The 23,577-nt window shown below is 35.1% G+C and overlaps 1 protein-coding gene and 1 pseudogene across 5 annotated transcripts in view; one reads left to right on the top strand and one right to left on the bottom strand.

The window, feature by feature from the left end:
• Positions 1–23,577, top strand: part of GPHN (gephyrin) — a 642,655-nt gene that overhangs the window by 30,477 nt on the left and 588,601 nt on the right. The window lies entirely within an intron of this gene.
• The window catches only part of LOC105887753, a 21,039-nt pseudogene continuing 17,256 nt past the window's right edge, over positions 19,795–23,577 (bottom strand). The window contains exon 2 of the transcript XR_002775135.1: positions 19,795–21,521. The product of XR_002775135.1 is annotated as a ubiquitin-conjugating enzyme E2 G1 pseudogene (transcript). The remainder of the gene's footprint in view (positions 21,522–23,577) is intronic.

Below are 23,577 nucleotides of genomic sequence, written 5' to 3'. Positions count from 1 at the left end.
TTTATAGTTTTTGTCTGCATTCTGCCAGGTTCACTTTGTATTTCAGTGACCATTAGCTCTTTGGCTATACTGTTGAGTAAATTGCCTCTTTTCTGTGTCTTTATTCTAGATACTGTGGTAAATTGCATAAATGACTAGTTTTTCATATCTCCTCTCATTGTGAGCTAGGGTCCATTATCCCTCCCCTTGAATCTGGGTTCGTCTTACAACTTGCTTTGACCAAGGTAATGTCACCCCTATTGCTCCAGCTGACAATGACAGATGTGTTGAGGAAGCCGTCATTCAGGCCTGAACTGACAGACCATTGATAATTAGGACCAACAAAGATTTGCTGAGCTGGACAACTTTTCATAGAGTTTTTGCCTGAAATGTCTGATCCATAGAAGTATGAGCTAAATAAATAGTTATTTTTAAGTCATTACATTTTAGAGTGGTTTTTTCCCCACTAATTTCCATTTTAAATGCTCAAAGATAGTACAATAAGGCACTGTAATAAGAAAGGAAGGAGATTTTAGTTCATTATAACTCATTACACATCTCATGATAGCTCCTGTGGCAGTTCATTGTAAGCACTTTACAAAGGGCCAGCTAAGTGGTATCAGACCCAGGACTTCAGCAGCAGGAAATAAACCAAATAGAGTTGAGTCTTATTTTCACCATGTTTTATCTACAGAGGGAGAGGCAAGGGGATGAGGGTCAGAGGTGTATGGCTATGGACATGAAGAAGTTCCCGGTACCCTGTGAACAGCCCAGGTTTGTTGAGAAGAAATATTAGGAGCCAGAAGGCAGAGCTCTCATGCATGTGCCTGGCCCTTCCCTGGTAGAAAAAGACATGTTTAGAGGTCAGAGTAGAATGGAGAGGCCCTCAAGCAGCCAGAAGTCCTGAATGTGCCTCCATTTAGTTGAGGTTGTCTGAAGACCCTCCTTTGCCAATCAATCAGATAGCAAATCTCAAAACTAGGAAACTGAAACCAAAGGGTTTCAGTTGAAACCAGAGTTTCAGTTGAAAACTCGTGAAAGGCTATGCTCTGGGCTCTGTCTGCTGCGTATCAGGTTCTAGAGTGGTTTGTTTTGTAGCAAAAGATAAGTACCCATACTCAAGAGTCTTTCCAATCTTATAAAAAAACTCTCCCTTGATTCCAGACTCTGTATCTGACTACCTTTAAAGTTGTACCTTTTCCTACCCACAGGTTCCTCACCAGCTCCCATGTCTGGTCTGAGAACCAATGAGCAGTGTTTTTCTATCCCTTTTTCGTAAACAAGATAGCTTCTTTCTGACTTTGGACTTTGTGCAAAAAGTCCAATTCCAGGTCTCTTTGACTCCAACTGCCATTCGTTTGGGGATAGGCATTAAAACTGTAGCACTTTTGGGACTTAAACCTACAGGGACTATTGAATGTGAGCTCTACTTACTACGGTGGGTTTGAGTCCCATTTTTTTTTTTTTTTTTTTTGGCATCTAGAGATGTCACTTTTTTCCCCCTTCATATTCATCTATTTATTTTGATTTAAAGTCTTCATAGGATTTGATTTTCTTATCACCAGCTCTTCCTTTAAAAAATTCCTTTATCCTGCTTTCAGTGGCACTATTCTTTCCATTATCACCTGTTTTTATGGCCACTTATTCTTTAAGGAGTTTTTCTTCTTTTGTATTGTCTTAAATATCTGCAGTTTTTTGTAGCTATGTCCCTAGTCCATAGCCCATATTACCTTAGATACCATTTTTGGAAAACCTTTCCTGCACTTGTTAACTTACTACCACTTTTATGCTTTTGCATAATGTGTCTAATCCTTGAGTTAGAAAGTTTGTTGCTCTCCAAATACTTACATTCCATTTCCTATTCTTTTTTCTACTTGGTTATTCCCTGGATATCTCTACATATGCAAAATGGAACTCAACCTTTATCTTTGAAACCTTTTCACTGCAGCTCTCAGCATGGATAAGGGAGATTTTAGCTCTATAATTTAGAAAACTTAGTCATCTTAGACATTTCCCTTTCCTTGGAAAGGAAAATTGGACTTTTTCTTGTCTGCATCCATTTACTCATTTATGTCTGGATGGATTCCTTAGTGTGTGTGTAAATCCATTTACTGTATGATAAGCAAGCTAAGAACATTTCCAGCCCTTCAGAAAGTTACTTCACATCTCATACCTGATACTTTCTACTTTCTATCTCCACCTCATTTTCTACCTGACCTATCCTCTTTCTACGTGTCAATTTCCAGTGTACCTTTACTTACCTCCTCTTTGTGTGATTTTTTTTTTTTTTTTACTTCTGCACATGTAAACCCTACTTTACATTGCTGTGTGGTGCTTTAGACAATTATTTGCATTTTAAGTGAATTATGAGAATGAAAACAAAGTCTTCATATTTACTATTTTATTTAGTGCCCTTTTTCCTTCTTAGAGGCCTAAGTATTCATTTGTTATAATTTCTTTTCAGCCTGAAGGATACTCTTCAACATTTCTTGTAGTATGGATCAGCTGGCAAGCGTGTTCTTTTAGCTTTTCTTTAGCTGGAGATGTTTTTATTTCACTCTCATTTTTTTTTGGTGGATGTTATTGCTGAATATAAAGTTCTAGGTTGATACTTTCCCCCTACTGCTTTAAAGATGTCATTTTATTGTTTCATACCCCCAGTGAGAAGTTGGTAGTAATTCTTAATACCTCCCAGGGTATGTGACTATTTTCAAGATTTTTGTTTTTAATAAGTTGAGTATGAAATGCTTCAATGTGGTTCTTTATATTTACCCTGCTTGGAATTGACTAAACTTATTGAAAGTTGGTGTTTTTCATCTTATTTGAGAATTTTGAGCCATTATTTTTCAAATATTTCTTCTACCCCAGTTTCTTCCTTTTGGGGACTATAATTACATACATATTTTAGATCATCTGAAATTGTCCCATAGATGCCTAAAGATTTATGCATTTTTCTTCAGTCCTTTTTCTCTTTTCAGGTTGGAAAATTTCAACTGGTCTTCAATTTCACTGTCTTCTGTTATCACTAATATATTGTGAAGCCCCTCCAGTAAAGTTTTCATTTGAATTAAATTAAGCCTTAGATTTTCCTTTTTTTTTTATAGTTTCCATTTTGTTATTTTCTCAATCCTATTTAGTGATTAATGTATAATAGCTCATTGGCTTGTTTATCTTCCCTTGGTTTAATCAAAAATCCTCTTCTTTGAAAGTTTACATTTTGAGATTTTTACTTTTCTGAAACTTTTGTGGGTCTTCTTATGTCTGAAAGCCACATGACATGGATTTATAATTTATGCCAGGATAAAAATGTGATTAAGGGCAGAGATGGGGATAAAAGTGAGATTAAGTTTAGGTTCTGTAGAACAGCAGATAAAACAAATGGGACTGTGGCTTTAATAAAGTCTTAAATTGAGTACAGTTTCTAGTAGATTATTGGATTTCACCTATATTGCTTTTATACTGTTAATTATATGGTCAGGGAATCACAGACTTTTAGTACTTGAAGAAACTTTGGAAATGATCCTAGCAACCTTATTTTCATTCTGTTATAATGTGTATGCTAGGATTTCACATACACTGAGTCGAACAGATAGGCAATAATTCGAATGAGACTGTTAGGCCAAGAATGGTGCCATATGAAGGATTCGATAGCTCTACACTAACATATGATAAATAATATTAATGTATAGCTTTAGAATATTAGAATGAAAGTTGGATCCACAATTGTCAAGATATATAAGTTACTTGTTTAAAAACAGAAGGAAACCTCAAAAAGAAAAGAAGATGGTAGCATAAGTGCTTAATGTTTCTTTATTCTGTCACAGCAAAAATCTTGTAGCAGGTTCTGAACATATGGTAAATTACATAGAATTGTATATTACACATATGGCATATTATGTCAAATATATAAAACATACACATTTATTTATGCACACATTTGCCTAAAATGTTTAAAGTTCTATGATATTACTAAGTAGTAAATTTCTTCTTCCCTATTTTGACACAGGATCCATAAATCCTTGTTAATAAAGAACCAAAACGAGTATGTTGGAAATGTCTATATTGTTTATCATTCTATCTCCCTATCATCTTCATAGTAGATGCTAGCATATGGATGCTCAAATATTTGTTGAATGAGTTAACTGAATGTATTTTCTCATAGCCTCCTCTCATCTCTTAATTTTAAAAGATTCATTCTTCTGAAAGAATACATAGAAAGATGGAATTTCATTTTTATACTAACTGTACTACCAAATACATTATGATTAAAAGTTTATGGATAAGCCCAAGCAAAATCCTCTAAAGTACAGCTGTTATCCCTCAAAATTCAGTTTTGTCTGAGTATTTTGGATTTCTCTGTGTCTCCTTAGATGAACAATTGAGTAATCTGTTAATGAATAAGTAATAACTAAAACACTTTCATGTCATGAGTAGTTATAATTATCATGAGACTTATTTTACCTCCTCACTTCAATGTTTTCCATTCATTTTGGTAATCACCTTCTATCTTATTTATTAGTTTCATATACAGTCATGCATTGCTTAATGACGGGGAGATGTTCTGAGAAATGCATTAGTATGAGATTTCATCATTGAAACATCATAGAATATATTTATACAAACTTAGATGGCATAGCCTACCATACAATAGGCTATATGTAGCCTATTGCTCTTAGGCTACAAACCTGTACAAGATGTTACTGTACTCAGTACTATAGGTAATTGTAAGAGAATGGTAAGTAATTGTGTATTTAAACATATCTAGACATAAGGTACAGTAAAAATATGGTATTATAATCTTATGAGAGCACTATCATATATATGGTCCATTCTTGACCAATGCCATCATACCAATATTAGTCAACTAAATTGCATGCTACTTTAGTATGAGGACACTCTTTCATGCAGTTGTTTACCACATGGTATATAGTAGAACTTGTATAAATCAACTACCTGAGGGACTGTTACAGACTGGTCAACATATGGAGGTAGTAAACATAAGAAAGAAGGCTTATTGTACTGATACATATGTGTGGTGCATGTCAAGTCTATGAAAATTAAGTTGATTGGCCATGCCTGGTGGCTCACACCTGTAACCTAGCACTCTGGGAGACCATGGTAGGTGAATTGCTTGAGCTCAGGAGTTCAAGACCTGCCTGAGAAAGAATGAGATGTTGTGTTTACTAAAAAATAAAAAACTAGCAATTGTGGTAGCGTGTACCTATAATCCAGCTACTTGGGAGGCCGAGGCAAGAGGATTGTTCAAGCCCAGGAATTTGAGGTTGCTGTGACCTATGACACCACAGTACTCTACCCAAGGCAACAGAGTAAGACTCTGTATCCAAAAAAAAAAAAAGGTTAACTTAGAGAGTTAAGTCAATGTAGGGAGGTGGTGAACTATGAAGGTTCTATTGAGGTATTAATGTATTTGTGTGATGGTCAACACATATTGAATGACTTAAAAGGAAGTTTAAGAGCATAAAGATTAGGTTTGAGATTGCTCATCTCTAAGCCTAGGCTCTAAAGAAATGTTACTGTTTTTCTATTCACTTATCTTTCTAAGGGAAGCAACTTCTATGCTCTTGGTTCCTGCCAAAGAAGTATGCCAGTCAAGTGTTCACTTTGTGTCTCTTGATACCATTCTTTCCCACTTGTAGCCACCTGATTCAGAAGACTAGATAGCAATCTATTTATCTCCTGTGTATAAAAATGATTTCTCTAATTTGATTAGAATTAGGAAAATGAATGATTTAGCAGTGAGCTAAACTAAGGTGATTTCATGAGGTTAGATTGGCTTCAGTTAAGTTGAATCTTGTATCAGCTGAAGCCATAGGAAGGAAGAAAGATGGAAGGTAAACAAGCTTGTTAGTAGAAAGATCACAATGGCTATGTGAATACACAGGTACTATGAAACATTAACTGACTTTACCTGAACTGTTTACATTATACAAAATATAGACACCAGTATTTGAAGTTTTATATTTAGGAAAATAGGAAGGACATTTTTATGTCAAACATTTATGTGAATCATGTATTGTGAACCCTTTAAGGCAGCGGTTCTCAACCTGTGGTTTAAAGGCTCGCAGCATTAGAAAGGTTGAGAACCACTGCATTAAGGATTTGTTTTAGGCCTTGTTAGGGCTGATTTATTTCACTGTTCTGTTTGGTCCATGCTGTAGCTTGTAATTCTAGACCTGGGGCTTCCTGAGCCTAATCCACAGACTAGATAGCAATCAACTTAAAGTTCAACTGAAAGCCCAGGGTATTTATCAAGGTCCCATTTTCTTGACAAGGCTTAAATTACAGTCTTCCCAAGACTGTGGCTATTGAGTTCTCTGTTCAGATCTCCAGCTTCCCAACTGCTCTTTCTGTCATTTTTGGAGTTTTACATTGTGCATATGGAGTTTAGAAGTAAGTCAACAACTTAGGGGAGTATATTAGCAGATTTTGGTGCTCCTCTTTGCAATTCCTTTAAAGCTGTAGCCCCAGTGATGGTTTGACAATGGTTTTATTTTTCCCCTTAGCCTTCTTTCTAGAGGACTTGGTTTGCAATGGTGCGGTTAGTGGTTTGAGTGTGAATTCAAACAATAATCTAGCTGTATTGCTACTAGAGGTAGAGAACTTTAGTTCCTCTTGCCCTGTAGCAGCTGTCTGATTATCTGACAATACTTACTTCTCTGCAGGGGAACTCAGTAGTTTTGTGGTATTAACTCTGCTTACCACTTTCCATTATTTTATATTATTTAATTTTAATTCTTTTTGAGACAGAGCCTCAAGTTGTTGCCCTGGGTAGAGTGCTGTGGCATCACAGCTCACAGCAACCTCCAACTCCTGGGCTTAAGCGATTCTCTTGCCTCAGCCTCCCAAGTAGCTGATGTATGTGGCTGGCACCTTAGCCACTAAAGCTACAGGCGTCGAGCCCCACTTCCCATTTTTATTTTGTTTTTGGACCCTAGAGTGGGAGTAAGGGGAATATATATGTATTTAACAGAGTGAGACTCTGTGCATATATGTACATACACACATGTATATAGTATGTGTTTCCTTATATAGAGAGCGCTTATTTTATTGCTTAAGTTAGCATTGAGTAAAATTAACTTTTTTGGTATAGTTGTATGAATTTTAGTAGACACATGTAGCACGAGCATAGTGAGAATGCAGAACAATACCATAATTTCCTAAAACCTCTTTTGTGTTATCTCTGCAGTTATACCCTCTGCCCACCCATACACCCATAAACTCTGGCACTCACTAATTTGTTTTTTGTCCTTGTAGTTTTGTCTTTTTAAGAACGTCATATCAGTGTAACCATACAGTACTTAACCCTTTGTGGTACTGGTTTTCTTGCTTAACTTAATGTCTTTGAGATTCATCCAAGTTGTTACACATATGAATTGTTCATTCCTTTTTATTCTTGAGTAGTATTTCCTTGTGTTTATTTATCTGCTCATTAGTTGAAGGACATTTTGGTACTTTCCTTTCTTTCTTTTTGTGATTTTTTAATAGAGCTACTATAAACATTCTTATACAGGTTTTTATGTGAACATATGTTTTGTTTCTCTACATTAATATCTAGTAGTGAGATTACTGGGTCCTATAGTAAGTGACTCTTAAGAAGTCTTAAGAAGTCTTACTTATAGTAAGTAACCTCTTAAGAAACTATCAAACTTTTCTGAAGTGTCTATGCCACTTTGCATCTCTGCCAACTATATATGAGAGTTCGAGTTGCTCTGCATCCTTGCTCGTAGTTGTGATGTCAGTATTTTCTAATATACCTGCTCCCATAGGTATATACTGGTTTCACATTCTGATTTGCACTTTTCCATTGGCTAATGATAATAAATGTCTTTACATGTGCTTATTTGCCAACAGTATATCCTATTTGAAGTGACTGTACTTATTCTTTTGCCCACTTTTAATAGGCTTGTGTTATTATTTACGACTAACTAAATGTTCTTTTCTTTGCCATTATCGTGTGTTTGGAACTAATGGTGTCAGTGGAAGTATAAACTCACTATGAAATCTTGATTGGAAGTTCAGAGCAGGATATTCTTGAAGTCAGTATTTCATATATGAAGGTTTGCGAAAACCTTACTAAATAATTAGGAATATCTAAATAATCTTGCTAAATATTTCTTGTTAGGTACACATTGTGATCTATAAAATGAAATGAAACAGTTATACTCAGTATAAGTGATGGAGCCAAAACTTTTGGATCCATAATTACGTATGCCTGTATTGAAAATTAGTTTTAAAAATTTGTTTATATAGTTTTATGTTAAATATATTAAACGTTTGCCATTGAATTGAGTGTTTATAGAAGTATTTTATACTCTCATATGTTTTGTTTTGTTACAGTTTTAAATTGGTGTTCCTTCATAGTGTCTTTTTTTTTTTTTTTTGAGATAGCATCTCACTCTGTTGCGCAGGCTACAGTGCAGTCATGTTAACACGCTCACTGCAACCTCAGACTCCTGAGCTCAAGTAATCTTTCTGCCTCAGCCTCCCAGAATGCTAGAATTATAAGTGTGATCCACACCAACATTTGTCATATCTTTGGGTCCTAGAATTGACAAAGGCTTCTACTGCAAACTTTTGCTATATATCCTAATTTTAAAAATAACCTAATGTGGCTCCGTGCCTGTGACTCAAGTGGCTAAGACGCCAGCCACATATACCTAAGGTGGTGGGTTCGAATTCAGTCTGGGCCTGCCAAAAACAACAACGCTGGCTGCAACCAAAAAATAGCCGGGTGTTGTGGCAGGCACCTGTGAGACTCGCTTGAGCCCAGGAGTTGGAGGTTGCTGTGAGCTGTGATGTCACAGCACTCTACCCAGGAGAATAGCTTGAGGCTCTGTCTCAAAAAAAAAAAAAAAACTAATGTGACATTTTAGATAAGATTATTTAAAAATCAGTAAATTGATAATATTTAATCAGTGCTAAGATATTAAAGTGTTTCTCTAAACTTTGTTGAGAATATAATGATACAATGAAGATTTAATGCAAAGGGACTTTTAATTATAAGACAGATCATTACTGATTTAAGTAAAGTGATTGAACCACTTGGTACGTACTTGTAGAATGGTTATGTGAATCACCTTTAAAATCATATCTTTAGGAATTTGTTGTCAGAATATCTTGGAAGAATTATGACGATTGTAAAGGAACTATATTCCTTTTAAAGAGAAAGGAAATTAATATTTTCCATTAAATCAAAGGTGGAACATACTACATGGTTATTTATTAAAAGCAGTATATAATTTGGAACTTACTTTAGAAATGATATAAATACCTTGTAATAATTTATCTTTTGTACAACTATAATGAGGTATAGTGAGGAAAATACACAGACAATAGTTATTCCTGAAAATCAGAAACAATTTTTCTGTGAAATCCCTCTAACCTGAACAATGTTGAAACAAAGTGTCAGAATGTGAAAAGTAATGGGATTTTATTGTAGATAACTTAAATAGTGATACTCAGCAGATCCATATTGTTTTATGTCATAGGCTTCCTTTCAAGAAATCTTTAGGTTTGGCACTTGTAGCTCAGCGGCTAAGATGCCAGCCACATACACCGGAGCTGGCAGGTTTGAATGCTGCCCAGGTCTGCCAAACAACAGTGACAACTACAACCAAAAAATAGCTGGGCATTGTGGCTGGTGCCTGTAGTCCGAGCTACTTGGGAGGCTGAGGCAAGAGAATCACTTAAGCTCAAGAGCTGGAGGTTGCTGTGAGCTGTGACACCATGACACTCTATCCAGGGCAACATAGTGAGACTCCATCTTCCAAAGAAAAAAAGAAGTCTTTAATGTTTCCTTAGCCTTAATATGTGATCCTTTGTTATGTATTTTAAGTCATTCTTATTTTAATTAGAATTGCTCATATCATTTAGTATAGAATTCATTCTATAAATGGAATTATGCAGAGCTATTCTCATTACCATAACATTAACATAATATATTTTGTTTAATCCTGAGGTTTCTTGAATCTGAGGTAGTTTTAACTATAATTGCTATCTTATTTCATGATAATTGCTTTATAGATTTAATTTTGCAGATAAGGAAATTGGTGTCTAAAAGGTGAAGAAATAGTTTACCCAAAGCCACACAGATATTTGGCTGTTAGGCCATAACTAGAATACAGTTTACCATAGTTAGTGTTTTTTGTCTATCTATTTTAAATTAGGCCACATGTATTGAAATTAATATCTTAATTTATAAAACTAAAGTTACTTATAGAACCTATACCCTTGGTTTTTATTGTTGTAGCAAAGTTACCATTAATTGGTGGCTTAAATAGTGCACATTAGTTATAATTCTGAAGATCAAAAGTTCAACACAGATGTAAGTGAGCTAAAATCAGGGTGTCAGCAGGGTTACATTGCTTTCTGGAGGCTCTGGTGAGAATCCATTTCCTTGCCTTTTCTGCCTTCTGAAGCAGTGATATTTAACCTGTGTTATGGCACACGGGATCTTAAGTGTGCTGTGAAAATTTTTAAAGACCATTAATTAAATTATTTTCAAAAGAAGTTCACAGCACAGTAAGTGTATATATCAAAATTAAAACCTCTTTAAATTGATTATATATCATTGTTATAATAAATAGACAGTTTATTGTTACAATAAATAAACACTGGTTTATTTCTAAAGTGGGTGGGATAGAGCCTTTAAAAGATAAGGTTTTTGACATGTCTGTAGATGGCAGTGGAAAGGATTTGCCATTGAGCACTTATACTTGTTGAAATCATCTGAAGTGAATAAAGCCATGTGACTCAGCAATCCTCGTTATCCCTGAAGTAGTAAGGAGGTGTATCTTGTATTGAATGTGTCATATAATTCTGTCTAGATTTGAAATAGGAAAGTAGCTGGACACAATTACCTTGCAAATCCAAGTTTTGAAAAATTTCAAAGTATATTTAATACCTATGTTTCTTTTTAAAAGGTATGAATTGTTTATTTACTTATTTTTATTTTGATTTTGCATTTTTTATTTTTATTATATAGCATTAAAATGGATAAGTTTTTAGTAAAGAAACAAAAATTAGAAGACTACATTAGTGTGTCAAATACTGCTTTATCCATTATGTTGGCAATTAAATTAAAAACAATTAGTCAGCAATACAATGGAAAGTATTTATCATTTGGTTTCATATGTAGTAAAGGAAATCCACCACTTAACCACATGCATAATTTGTAATGAAACATCAGGAAATGAGGTTATAGTTCCTACCAAATTAAAGAGACATTTACAATACATACATTCCCACATGTCTGAAAAGGTAATAGAATATTTCAAGTGATTTGCACTCAGTAATACTAAAGAAGCAAAAATATGGACCAAATATGCAACAGTGTTCAGATAAAGCATAAGAAATAAGTTACATAGTTGCAGAAATCTCCACAGTTGCAGAAATTGTAGTTAGGAAAATGAAATCTCATACAATTGTAGAATCTGTTACTTTACTGGCCTGCTGTGCAATTGTAAAAATAATCTTTGGAGAAGAATATGAAAAAGAAAATTTAAAAAATTATGCTTTCAGATAATGTGGTTTCTTGGCATATTAAGGATTTGTCTGCAAATATAGCCTTTCAAGTAATATCTCACCTCAAAGAAGTAAAAATGTTTGCAGTTCATTTGGATGAATCTGCTGATACCAGTGGTAAGCCCCAACTTTTAGCATTCAATATATTTGTCTATAAAGAAGAAATCTTGGAACAGTTTTTAATTTGCCAATCAGTCCAAAGAACAACAAAGGGCCAAGATATTTTCAATTTGACCAATAATTCCTTTAATTCTAGTAACTTGTCTTGGGATTCTTGCATAACTGTTTGTATGGATAGAGCCCTGTCTATGTTCTGGGGTGTAAAAGGATTTGTTGTATTTGCTCAAAAAAAGAATCCCAAAATTACTTTTATACACTGTTTTCTACACAGAGAAAGCTAGCGTCAAAATCATTAGTACCTAAAATAGAAAAGGTCCTAGATAACACTATTGAAATTATTAATTATGTAAGAAGCAGGCTATTACAATCAAAATTATTTGCAGGATTATGTTCCTCATAATGGATGCTTCTCATATACGGCTCTCATTGCATGTGGAAGTGAGATGGTTATCTCCAGGGAAGAGTTCTATCAAGATTTTATGAATTAAAAGAAGTATCAACCTTTTAAAAAATGAAGCATTCTAAATTAGATGATTTACTTTGTGATGAGGTTTGGTGTAATAAGTTACATTTCTTGCAGATTTATTTCAGTGTTTGAATACTATTAATAAGAGTATGCAGGGAAATTATGAAAATATTCTCGCATCTACAGATAAATTTAATGCTTTTGGAGAAAAATTACTGCTTTGGAAGTAAAGGATTAAAAGAGAAAATGCAATAGAAATGTTTGAACTAGTAAAAAAGTATAAACTGTATAAAAATCTTACTGAACAAATTCTACAAACTTTAGATTTATTTTACACAAATTTGAAAAATATTTTCCTGTACCTAAATTTGATATAACATCTCTGGATTGGTGAGAAATCCCTTTGTTTCAAATGTGCGTACATCAGCAAATTTAAATATCATAGAAGAGGAAGAATTAACAGAAATGAGAAATGACAGAGGATTGCAGTTAAAATATTCAGTAACAGATGTTACAAAAAAGCAATAGAAATACTTTCATTCTCAAAGTCAGTTTGTGTGAAGCCAGCTTTTATTCAATGAATAATATTGAAAACAAAAATCGGCTCGGCGCCTATAGCTGAACCGGCTAAGGCGCCAGCCACGTACACCTAAGGTGGCAGGTTCGAATCCCCAGCCTGGACCCGCCAAACAACAATGACGGCTGTAACCAAAAAATAGCCGGGCGTTGTGGCGGGCGCCTGTGGTCCCAGCTACTTGGGAGGCGGAGGCAGGAGACTCTCTTGAGCGCAGGAGTTGGAGGTTGCTGTGAGCTGTAATGCCACGGCACTCTACCCAGGGGGACAGCTTGAGGCTCTGTCTCAAAAAAAAAAAAAAAGAAAACAAAAATCATTCATGGCTACAATCCTTGGAAAAAGATTTAAGAATATATGCCTGTCCAAAGTTCGACCTTACAAAGAAGATATTCTATACAAAGTCAAGCTGAGATGTCTCATTAAATGTTAAATTACAATAAATAATATTTATAATTTTTAAAAGAATTTTAATTGTGGGGCAGCACCTGTGGCTCAGTGAGTAGGGTGCTGGCCCCATATACTGAGGGTAGCGGGTTCGAACTTGGCCCCAGCCAAACTGCAACAAAAAATAGCCGTGCGTTATGGCAGGTGCCTGTAGTCCTAGCTATTTGAGAGGCTGAGGCAAGAGAATCGCCTAAGAGCTGGAGATTGCTGTGAGCTGTGACCCCATAGCACTCTACCAAGGGTGACAAAGTGGGAGTCTGTCTCTTAAAAAAAAAAAAGAATTTTAATTGTTATCTTTTTATTATAAATTATGATAAATTGTTTTATTTTTTGGCCATGATGGTCATTTTGTTTGCATTAATAAATCAAAAAAGGTATATTCTTCTTTTACTCATTTTTTTAAAATCAACATAATTTAAGTGTGCCACAAAAGTTTAACTATGGGTTAGTGTGCTGTGAGATAAAAATGGTTGAAAAATACCATTCTAGAGGTTGCCTACATTCTTTGGCTCATGGCCTCCTCCTCCCCTCTTGAAAGCCAACAATGGTGGATTGAGTCCTTCTCACACTGCTGTTTTTCCTGTTCTTTGAAAGCAACTGGGAAAGGTTCTCTCTTTTAGGGGCTTATGTGATTAGGTTGGTCCCACATAAATAATTCAGGGTAATCTCCCCATTTCAAAATCTTAATCTTATTAACATTTGAAAAGTCCCCTTTGCTACACTTCAGAGAGGAAAAAGAATACCTCTCCTTCCTTCCCTCCTAGGTTCTCTCTCTGGGACCTTTAAAATATACAGACAGAAAGACTGATTAGGTTTCATTTAGATAGGATGAATAAATTCAGAGGATCAATTGTACAGTATGGTAACTTGTTAATAATTTATTGTATACTTGAGAATTGCTAAGAGAGTAGATCTTAAATGTACTTACCATAAAAAAAGAAAAGTATATGTGGTGATATATTAATTAGCTTGATTTAGTATGAAAACGTCACATTGTACACTGTAAATAATAATATAATTATTAATATTATTAATATTATTTATTAATTGTACCTTAATAAAGCTAGCAGAGTGAGACGGATAAGAGGAAAACAAGTTTATTAACATGTGCATTGCTCATCTACAAGGGAATACTCAAGAATGAGTAACTGAAAGGGAGGTTGGAACTTGGTCTTGTATGTCATCATAACCAAAGAACAGTAAGAGAAGTGACAAGGCAAAAGAAAGAGATTTTGAGCTACTAAGGGCAGCAAGTTGTGAGAAGGTAAATATATGTAGGAAATTAATGGAAAATAAGGGCAAGTAATGAGTAAGTTTTGTTAAGTAAATACCCTTGCTGATAAGGGTCTAGAGTTGTCTCTGGTGATAAAGAATCATTTTAAGAATGGATATTATGGCTCAGTGCCTGTGGCTCAAGTGGCTAAGGCGCCAGCCAAACAACAATAATGGCTGCAACCAAAAAAATAGCTGGGCGTTGTGGTGGGCACCTGTGGTCCCAGCTACTTGGGAGGCTGAGGCAGGAGACTCACTTGAGCCCAGGAGTTGGAGGTCGCAGTGAGCAGTGATGCCTTGGCACTCTACCCAGGGGGACAGCTTGAGGCTCTGTCTCAAAAAAAAAAAAGAATGGATATTATCTTGACCTCAGCATACGCTGAACCACTTCACAGATATGATACATTCACAAATTAAGGGGATTAGGACATTCACACCTTTGGTGGGGAGACATATTAGCTTGCAAACTGTGCATGTAAAATCAATTTTTTTCTTAAGAGATTTTACTAATACAAATACTGTGTAATGCTTGAAGAACTTCTTACTAAACAAGTTGACTGCCTAGAGAATATCTATTTTAATTATAAAACTAATGACTTTAATTTCCTGAATGCTAGAAATATGATTTTAAAGAATGACATAGGTTATAACACCTAGTGTGACTAATGTTTTACACAATATATTAAGATGTAATTTAAACCTTATACTACAAGTGTAGGATTTGCTGCATGGTGGGTTTATTATGTAAGTACCTAATTCTGTGTTGATCATTTTAGTTCTGTTCCAAAGGCAAGAATGAAGAGTTCTTTCTGAATTATTTCTGAATATTAGATTTCATTTTAATGACTTTAGCCCTTTTCCTTTTAGCTCTATACATTTTTCATTTGGGGCTGTTTAATGCTCATTAGAGCATTCAAATGGTCATTCAGCCAGAATGACAAATCCTTTCTCTAGTTAAAGGAAATGTAAGCAGTCCTAATAACTAAGCTGGTGGTTATGTTCTCATTTTACATCCCAGTTTTAATATCTTTATTTCTATGACCAAACCTTTTGTTGAGTAATTTGGTTTCAATATTACACATATCCTGTCTGATTCACCACCATTCCTTTGTCTAGAAAGGACTTTTGCTTCTAAAACCTAGAGTCTATGGGGCGGCACCCGGCCCCATACACTGGATGTAGTGGGTTCAAACCTGGCCCTGGCCAAAAAGTTCCAAAAAAAAAAAAAAAACAAAAAAAACCCTAGACTCCATGGCTGCTTGTTTGTGTTTGGCAAATTTAATCTTGGTAGTTTTGATTGCTTGCATTTCTATTTATCGGATGCTTGTTTCTTAAATGCTGGTAATTTGTAATCTGACTTTTCTTCCTTACTGACAAACTCTTGGTTCTGATATTCAGAGCTTAAATGAGACTGTAGCAAGTTTTCATCTTAGTGTTTTGTGTTACCATCATGGTATATATACAGTGAGTATTTGATAAGTAAATTAATTGCATGTTCCATTTGAAGAATTCAGAGGGCATGAACATATATGATGTCCTAATGACTTCTGAAGTTCCTTTTTATTTTTGTGCTTCTGGGGAATTGATAGATACCTCTAAGTAGATGTCATTCTTTATTAAATTACAGGGAGATTTAAACATTTCATTGGGTTAAAAAAATCACTGTCCTTAATCATGTACCTGGTGGTTCTTAGATTTTTGATCTCATACACTAGTGAAATATATATTATTTAAAAATTTGGAGGATAGTTGGGGTGGCATCTGTGGCACAGTGGGTAGCGTGCTGGGCCCATATACTGAGGGTGGCAGGTTCGAACCCAGCCCCGGCCAAAACTGCAACAAAAAAGGGGTGTTGTGGTAGATGCCTGTAGTCCTAGCTACTCAGGAATCTGAGGCAAGATAGTCACCTAAGCCCAGGAGTTGGAGGTTGCTGTGAGTTGTGACGTCACGGCACTCTACCAAGGGTGATAAATTGAGACTCTGTCTCTTAAAAAAAAAAGAAGAAGTGTAAATTTTATTTTTCTAGGTGAAATCATAAACTTTTACCAACTGTGGCCATTTTAAAGGAACATTTAAAAAAGTGGGAAAGACAAAGCACTAAGTAAAAGTGTTTTATAAATTCAATAAATTTAGTCTTATAGAATAATTCAATGCATTGTTTTTTATTGTATTTACTGAGAATGACTAAGACTTGGCTTAAAAAATGAATATTTTATACTGGCAATATCCCTATTATTTTATTTAAGTAGGGCCTGAAACTCAGAAATATGTGATTTTCCTAAAACCTAAAACTAGCCAGTGGTTGAAAGCAAGGAGTAGGAGGAATTTAGAAGTAGCAGTCTTTTTATTAGGGTGATTCCCTCTGAACACAAACCTAACATTTTTGTATATGTAGTAAATAGCAGTTTCTCCTTTCTGCCTTCTCTGCTTTCCATTTTCTATAAAACTATCTCATTCTTCTACTTGGTCTTCTTCTGTTTGCATTGCTATAAAAGAATACCTGATAGTGGTAATTTGTAAAGAAAAGTGGCTTATTTGGCTCATGGTTCTTGTAGGTTGTACAAGAAGAATGGTGCTAGCATATGCATCTGGTGAGGACCTCAAGCTGTTTCCACTAATGGTGGAAGGGGACATGGGGGATCCAGCATGTGCAGAGATCACGTGACAAGAGAAGAGAAGGGAAGCAGAGCTGGGGGGAGAGAAAGAGAAAGAAAAGGTCTTTTTAATAACTAGCTTTTGAGGGAATTAATAGAGCCAGACCTGACTCATAACTACAAGGATGGCACCAAGAAATTCACAAAGGATCCATCCTCAAGATCCGAACACCTCCCATTGTGCCCTGCTCTGACACTGGGGATCAGATTTCAACATGACACTTGGTGGGGAGGGTCAAACAAATTGAACTATAGCAACCTTCATGAGTGTTCAGTATCACTCAGTCTTCTGAGCTTAGTGTGTCCCTGAGCCTTAATTTTGTGGTTTTGGAGAGATCTGATACTACTTTTTTCATGATCTGCTTAGTACTTTTTGACTTATTTGTATTTCAATAATTATAATGTACAAATATATATTCAGTACAGTACAGAATATATAACATAAAAATAAGATTATCTCTGCTCATATCCTGATCATTTCTCAATTTCATTACCTAGTCTTTCTCCGTAAAGGTAATCAGTATTAGTAATTTTCAGTGTAACCTTTTGAAAAGCATTTGACGCATGTAATGGTGGCTGACTTTATTTAAAAGTGTCTTCTAATATGTATCTATTAAAGCATGCACAATTTTTAGCCTTAATCTTGGTTTTACTTTGGCCTCATCCCTGTTTTTTTGTATTAAAGAGTTTATGTTTAATTTATCCTCTCTAATCGCATTTAATAAATATGTTTGTATTTGAAATTCTTCCTAGTTCCTGTAAGGATACAAGTAAATAAATAGTACTTTGTTATATTTTTAGTATGCTACAATTAAATCTAGATTGATAATTACTAATTTAATTATGTCTTTTCAAGTACTAACATGATTGTAAGCCAAGAACTTTTATCAGTTAAATTGCTAGAAAGCATTATTCAGTGTGTGTATCATGAAATCTTATCTTTTCCCCAAATTGCTGTTTCTAGTTAGTTTTTGTGTTGAAGGAGTCATCTGTATAAGATAAGAAGGAAGGAGGACAGGTGAAATGTATTTGCCAGGTTTTGTTTAATTTAAAAAGGAATTAAAATAAATTATCACACAGAGAAGGTATATCACATGCCAACAAACATGCCCATCCACAAAAATGCAGTTTTTCTCAGCCATCACAGTTGTAAATATTTTGTTTATTTTTTTAATAAATGTCCATTTCTTTTGCTGATGTTATATGGCTAAGTGTTGTGTACTTCTTTCATTACATTTGTCTTTAATATTGAATATATGAATGGACATTTATCTCCATGAGTTCTGCATTTGTGGATTCAACCAAGTGCAGATTGAAATATTAAAAAAAATTACACCTGTTCTGAACATATTCAGACTTTTGTAAACATTAAACTGTAACAACTATTTACATAGTATTTACATTGTATGAGGTATTAGAAATGATCTAGATATGATTTAAAGTATGTGTGAGATGTGGATAGGTTTTATCTAAATACTGTGCCAATATATGTCAGGGATTTGAGCATCTGTAGATTTTATAATCCACAGGATGTCCTGGAACCAGTCTCCCATGGATACTGAGTGATGATTCTATAACTAATTGGGACAAATTACTGAACTGTGTGTGGGTCAAGAGTCCTTCTCTCTGATGACAATGGGCATCTTTTAGAGTAGAGTGGTACTTTGAGTTTTATAGGTCGTTCCTACTTGGACTGGATGGGCTTTTTCTAATAGTCAGTAAATTTAGTGTCTTGACAAAAGAAATCAGCTATACTGGTATAGTATGCATATGTTTTTGCCATACTGTTTCTTACTATATTGTTTAGTTTAAATATACCATTTATAATAAAAGTCACTTCTTAGAAGCAGCTAATATGATATTTAATATTGGCTATTTGGTCTTGAAATTAAGTAATTTTAGGTAAGTGAGAAAAATCTTTCCCTAGTCATAACTGGATAATCCTGATTGATTATACAAATTGTATAAACCTAACTGATTACATTCAGGTAGTTCTGTATGATTACACAATGCAAATAATACTGAATTAGTTGTGTGCATGGTGTAGTTAACAAAGTTGAAAACTATTTATTGTTTTAGCACTTGGCCTATAAACTTTATATAGAAACGTAAATATATTTGTTAAGCTTATGTAGCTGATTACTGATTTTTAAATTAACTTAGTTTTCTGAAACTCTAGTTTGCCTCCATACCAAAATCAATGTTGTGATTATGATGATAATGACTATTCTTATGATTAAAATGACAACTTGAGTTTATACCATTTAAAGTTAGGCAAGGCATTTTTAGCTTTCATAGTGTTTGGGAAGCTAATATTAACTTATGGTCAGAAAATAGAACTTAAATAATACTAGTTATGTTTTTGTTTTTTATTGTAAAAAAATTTAATGGCCTGTCAAGTTTGATTATTGTTTTCATTATCTAAGAACCTAGTAAACATGGGTTTTAGCCCTGACTCTGCTATTACTTAGATATATGACTTGGGAAAAGTCTCTGTTGGCTTTAGTTTCTTCACTTTTTAAATAGAAGAGTTGAATTCCTAGTTTACCTGTGAGTCCTATCCACTTCTCCAACTCAATAGCAAATAATGTATGATTCTTTCTGTTTTTCTGCCCTCAGGTCAAAATAATTTTGAATTATATTTAATTAACTTTTTTCAGTATTTAAGTAGAAATAGAATTTAAGACATTGAGAGAGTGCTAAGTTCTAAATCAGAATCTTTTTTTAAATCATTATTATTGAAAAAAATTATATTTTGGAAGAACTCACTACATAAGGTGACAGAATTCCAAAATCAAATTACATGAAAATATACATTGTAATTTCTTTGTACAATAGGTGAGAAAAATCTGCAGGCATAGAAGAATAGAGGCAAAGAAATATAAAGGACTAAGGAGAAGGGTATGAGGGCAAATAGCATTTTTAGTAGCAAATCCAGGAATTAGGTAGAAAGCCTGTAGCTGAGCTGTGCATGCTTTATCCAACCTTAACATTTTAGGCAACTGAAGGACAGAAATAAAACCACATCAGAGTTTGATACTGTTTGGGAAAATTTTCAGAAAGTTGAATTAAGTACCAACTCTATTAGTCCTTGGGGGAAATTACTGGATTCAAGAGCTCTCAATGGCCAAAAAATGTTATTGCTACATCCAATCCACAAGATGGGTGCAACTAGAATACAAAAAGGACAAAGCACCTAGTGATGACTACTCCTTTGAAGTCATCGATAAAAATCAAGTAATTGCTTATTAAGTATTTCAGTATTTTAAATGATTATAGAACTTTCTGGCAGCTATAAGAGATAAAAGCAAAGGGGAGTATGTCAAAACAAAGAAGATACAAAAGTTTAGTAAGTGAAAAGAGTTTAATGAAGCCTCAATAGTTTAAGGAAATTAAGTGGAAACTTTTAATCCTAATTGCTTTTCATCTCACATGCTTTAAGGAGTCTTTTAAAACTGATAAGAAACAATGAATAAGAAAGAAAACCTGCTAAAATCTTTTAGAATTTACATGATTCTTATTCTACTACAAGAAAGCATTATTTGGTACTAGGTATATTTGTGGATGTACATGAACAGTATATATATTATCCTGATCATGTTGTGTTATGTACAGGTCTTTACAAGTCTTCCTGAAGGTTAAAATAGTTCATTAGAATTCAAAATGTGTAATCATCTGTAAGTTGGCACTTGTTAGGCTCTTGTCAGCATTGATAACTGGCATGTTTTATTGCAGCCCAGTTCCAGCCAGTGTCTGCCAACTTGTTACAACAGAAGTCCAGCAATAGGTGGTTAGAGTGCAGGAAAACAGTGCCATGTTTCTCAGTTGGAGACCCTGAAATAAGTGAAGTTTCTAGCTGCTAAATAAATGTCACTCAAAAGCTATCTCTTGGCTTTTTCTTACACAGCGGGCAACTTTTCTTTTAAATTCTCCATTTCTGTCTTCCCTCCATTCTTTTGCAGCATCGACATTAACAGGTGAATCTCCATTAGGGTCTGCCAGCATAGAAATGACACTAATCATGATGGTTTCCACGGTATGGATAGGGAGCCTGCGTTCCTCTGGCTTTTCATATCCAGATTTATCTTCCCCAGGCTCATGAAGAATAGAAATGCACACATCACCATTCTTATCAACATTTGGGTGCCAGATTTCTGTAATGAATTTCATTTTAGGAGGCCAGAGGGAATAATCTTTTGGGAAAGTGAGATGAGCCTTAGCAATACCACCTTCATAAAGTGTATCTGGAGGACCAATAATAAGGACTTCCCATTGGTAGAGGTCATTTATCATCTATTAAACCTGCTGAAAAGCCTTCCACTGGATTTTTGTTGAGTTCTATATGGCCAGGAGCCAGTCCCTTTTGCCCACCCTTGCCCTCTGCTGCCCACCTCCAGTTCAGACAGCATGCCAGGCCCAGATGCTCCTGCCTGCCTGCCCCCGGGGTCAGCGGAGGCTGCCGCACCTCCTAAATCAGAATCTTAATGATTTTCCTTTGCTAACCACACTATTCCAATTGAGGAATTAAACAGTTAGTGGTTCTTGGTTAGAGTAAGGAGGGGATAGTAAGATTGTGTGTGGGTACATGCATGTGTGTATTTATGTGCTTAGTGGAATATGTAAATGTATGTATATGTATTTGTGTGTATACACTCTCCTACTATCAGTATCATTACAACTTAATTTTAGGCAGATATTGTGAACTTGGGTTTGGGTTTATGTCCTTCACTGCTGTTCCTGTCTTCCTTCCAGTTGTAATGCTGGCACTAGCATGTTATTTCTGCTCTTCCTGTGGCAGTAGAGCTCCCCCTTTCCCCATGTTTCCCTCTACTAGCTTCAGTGAATTTCCACCAGGCTATGATATTGATGCCTTTTCTCCTAAAAATTTAAATATTTTGATACTTAGAGGATATAGGTTAGATGAGTCTTGGTAGAATTTTTCATCTCCTTTTAATGGGATTACACCATTTCCATCAGGTATAGGTTTGCAGATTAAGGGCTTTTTTTTTTTTTTTTTTTTAAGGAGAGGTGGCTTTTCAACAATGACTACTGTTCTCCCTTAGCCAGCAATGGGGAACTTACCCACAATTCTCTAAGCCACTTACCGTCTTTAAGTTCTTAGTGGGGTTCCAGGAAGAAGAGGGTGGTAGTGAATGTACAGCTCATGTGGCTTTTCAACAATGACTACTGTTCTCCCTTAGCCAGCAATGGGGAACTTACCCAGAATTCTCCAAGCCACTTACCCTCTTGGGTTCTTAGTGGGGTTCCAGGAAGAAGAGGGTGGTAGTGAATGTACAGCTCATGTTCGCAGCTCCTAAGCTTTCAGACTCTCTTGATAGCCCACTTTCAGCCTAATTTAGCAGTTCCTTAAAAATTTCTAGTTCAATCTTGGCAGTTTGTGTGGCACTTAGTGGCATCTGTTCTAGTTTTAGAAAAGCTGAGATCCTGTTTCTTCTCGTAAGTGGCTGAATTTCTCCATATTTCAGGATAATTGTATGACCTATGTCCTTAATTCTCTGATGGGCTCAGGAAAAGTCATTAATTTGGAACTTTACAGATATTTTTCTTCTATCTTTGGAGTGATACTTTTTATAGCTCTTTACATTTTTTTTAATCTTAAATTGGAAGTCCGTTCTTCAAAAATAATTTTTTTGCACTGTTATTTGCCATCTATTAACTCATTACATCTTTCTTTCCTTTAAGTCTTTTTTTCTTATTGTTCTTGTTTGTAGATAGGATTTCCCTTTGTTGCTCAGGCTGGTCTGGAATTCCTAGCCTTAAGCAGTCCTGCCTCAGCCTCTTGAGTTGCCTGATTATAGGTGTGAGCCTTCACTTCTTAAAAGTCTTAAACATACAATAACTGATTTAAAGTTCTTACCCCTCCCTTGTATATTTATTGTCAGGTTTTTTTTTTCTTTTCTTCATTCTTACAAGTTATATCTTCTTTGAATTTCTAGTAATTTTCTTAAAGGACCACATACAAAAAAATAGCCAGATGTTGTGGCAGGTGCCTGTAGTCCCAGCTACTCAGGAGGTGGAGGCAAGAGAATCGCCTAAGCCAAGAGCTGCAGGTTGCTGTGAGCTGTGATGCCACAGGGCACTCTACCAAGGGCAGCAACAAAGTGAGACTCTGTCTCTAAAAAAAAAAAGGACCACATAACAAATATTTTAGGCTTGTGGACCATAAGCTATAATTAGCCATAGACAAAGCATAAATGAATTGGTGTGGCTGAGTTCTAATAAAAATAATAAAAGCAGATGACCAGTTTGTGGTCTGTAGTTTGCTGACTGCTTAGTTATTAATAGATTGGAGGTTCATGTGGTTTTAATCTTTAGTGTTTGCATAGATTTTCTGTTTGTCTTTTAAAATGTTATTAAGAAAACTTGGTTTTTTGTTTTTGTTTTTGTTTTTTTTTGAGACAGATCCTTAAGCTGAGCCCCTGGGTAGAGTGCCATGGCTTCACTGCTCACAGCAACCTCCAACTCCTGGGCTCAAGCGAGTCTCCTGCCTCAGCCTTCTAAGT

The sequence above is a fragment of the Otolemur garnettii genome, unplaced genomic scaffold (assembly GCF_000181295.1).
Source record: "Otolemur garnettii isolate 467f Iridium unplaced genomic scaffold, OtoGar3 scaffold00115, whole genome shotgun sequence".
Classification (NCBI taxonomy): domain Eukaryota; kingdom Metazoa; phylum Chordata; class Mammalia; order Primates; family Galagidae; genus Otolemur; species Otolemur garnettii.
This window is presented reverse-complemented; position numbering and strand designations above follow the sequence as displayed.